Source organism: Oryctolagus cuniculus, chromosome 5 (assembly GCF_051225735.1).
Source record: "Oryctolagus cuniculus isolate XC-2025 breed Fujian yellow rabbit chromosome 5, ASM5122573v1, whole genome shotgun sequence".
In the NCBI taxonomy this organism is placed as follows: Eukaryota; Metazoa; Chordata; class Mammalia; order Lagomorpha; family Leporidae; genus Oryctolagus; species Oryctolagus cuniculus.
Window position 1 is genome coordinate 48,321,242 of NC_142871.1, and position 2,561 is coordinate 48,323,802.

At 45.0% G+C, this 2,561-nt stretch overlaps 1 pseudogene; it reads right to left on the reverse strand.

The window, feature by feature from the left end:
* Window positions 1-1,663: 1,663 nt before the first annotated feature.
* Window positions 1,664-2,290, reverse strand: LOC100344163 (large ribosomal subunit protein uL29 pseudogene; annotated as a pseudogene).
* Between the last annotated feature and the right edge of the window lie 271 nt (window positions 2,291-2,561).

The window sequence follows — 2,561 nt, forward strand, 5'->3', positions numbered from 1 at the left end:
CACTCACCTGAGAAAAGCATTAATCAGTTTGTGAGGGCTCCACCTCCATGACCCAAATAATTTTCATCAGGCCCTACCTCTCAACACTACTGCACTTGGGACCAAGCTTGAGTGTTTATTGTCTAATCATTCTTATATCAATTCTCTGAAGTACAATTGTTCAAGTTTTATAGATGGTGACTGTACATAAAACAACTAAGCAATACCTACAGTATTCAGGTAGAAATCTAAACATCTGTAAGCTCTTATGCAGTTTCTTCTATATTAGAGACTATGAATTCTTCCCAGGGCCAAAAGCATTTCTCAATACTTCCATCAAGATCTCACTGACATCTAGAAAATCCACCCAAAAGAGAGTCTAATTCTGCAAGCAGACACTTATCTGGACATAAATAAAGGGGAAATCTTACTTTTTGAGCCAAATGGGCTCCAGAAGCAGTGAGAGAGGATGATGGGTCTCCAGATCTGCCTTTATAACACGTGCTTAGGGGCCACTGCTGTGGCGTAGCAGGTGGAGCCTCCGCCTGTGGTGCCGGCATCCCATATGGGCGCCAGTTCGAGTCCTGGCTGCTCCACTTCCCATTCAACTCTCTGCTATGGCCTAGGAAAGTAGTAGAAGATGGCCCAAGTCCTTGGGGCCCTGTATCCGTGTGGGAAACCAGAAGGAAGTGTCTGGGTCCTAGCTTCAGATGGGTGCAGCTCCGGCTGTTGCAGACAATTGGGGAGAGAACCATTGGATGGAAGACCTCACTCTCTGCCTCTCCTCTCTCTGTGTAACTCTGACTTTCAAATAAATAAATAAATCTTTAAAAAAAAAAAAGAACATGTGCTTAATGCATGAATGTAGGGACAGAACAGAGTACATCCTGCCCCTAAAATAAACAATACCAATGGCTCTATCTGGTAATGATCAGATAAAATAACTCCTATTTTATAGAAAAGAGTGAGCAAAGGAGGAAGAGAGGCCACAAGTGTTAGTCTTGGAGCCATCCCTTAAAGGAAATATAGGAGTGATTGTCTCTGAATATTGGGATTTCCTTTTCCCTGTTTTTCTAAAAAAAAATATGTATTTATTTATTTATTTGAAAGGGCAGAGTTACAGAGAAAGGAACACATACACATACAGAGAGAGAAAGAGAGAGAGAGAGAGAGAGAGAGAGAGAGATCTCCAACAGCTGGTTCGCTCCCCAAATAGCTGTAGGGCTAGTGTTGGGCCAGGCCAAAGCCAGGAGCCAGGAGCTCCTTCTGGATCTCCCATGTGGATGGCCGGGGCCCAAGCACTTGGGCCATCTCCTGCTACTCTTCCCAGGCCATTAGCAGGGAGCCAGGTTGTATATGAAGCATTCAGGACTCAAACCAGTTCTCATATGGGACGCCAGTGTCACGGGCATCTGCTTTACCTGCTACTCCACAATGCTGGCCCTGAATGCATTTTCCTGTATGCATATGTCTAACTATTAAAGTGGACAATAGTATCATGCTTGTATTTTGTCTTTCAACATCTTTTCGTGTGTTCTTTCTTCTGCTTAGAAAATCTGTTATGTCCCTGTCCACCTAGCTACCACAAAGCACCAATATTTATAATTCAGACCTTAACTGAACTAGCACATTATCTTACCCTAGCTTCACCTCAGATTTTATGCTTCTATTGACACCATGGGGCTCAATCCTTGACTGTGTACTTCCAGAGAGGATAGAGCCTCTCTGGCGCTGCTTCTTCGCCTTCTTGTTCTCTTCATGCTTGTTGAGCCAGGGACATGTGGCGTGAGTCTTCTTGGGCTGCAGGTCCATGGGCTTGTGCTTCTTGCCCTTGTAGAATTTCCTGAGGTCTTCTTTCTGGGTGTGTTTAATAATGGTAAGAACATGGGAGATAAATTTGAAGCCAATTTACATCTTGAAGAGCCTGGACACACCTCCTGTTACTTGGTGATATGCAGCTGGGACAATTCCATCTTCAGGTTGTCCAGCTGTTTCGGCAGCTCCTCTTTCTTCTTGCCAGGAAGCTCCTGAGCCTTGAGCTTGGCCAAGACTGTGCAAGTCATGCTGCCTGCCGCTCCTCAGCTGTTACTTGGGGCTGGTACTGTGGCAAAGCAGGTAAAGCCGATGCCTGCAGTGCCAGCATCTCATATGGGTGCTGGTTCGAGACCTGGCTGCTCCACTTCCAATCCAGCTCTCTGCTATGGCCTGGAAAAGTAGAAGATGGCCCAAGTCCTTGGGCCCCTGCACTGCCTGGGAGACCTGGTACTAACTCCTGGCTCCTGACTTTGAATGGGCACAGCTCCAGCCATTGTGGCCAACTGGGGAGTGAACCAACGGAGGGAAGACCTCTCCTCTCTGCCTCTCCCCTCTCTGTGTAACTCTTTGAAATGAATAGATAAATCTTTAAAAAAATTATACCCTACTTCCCATCAAGCTATAACTGTATCTACTATACTAATTGCCTATTTATGTATACAGTAAAATTCACCTTGTTAGAGGACTTGGTCTCCTTCATTTTGTATCTGAAGAACACAAATAGTGCCAGAACACAGTAGTAATTCAACATATTTCTATTGAATTTG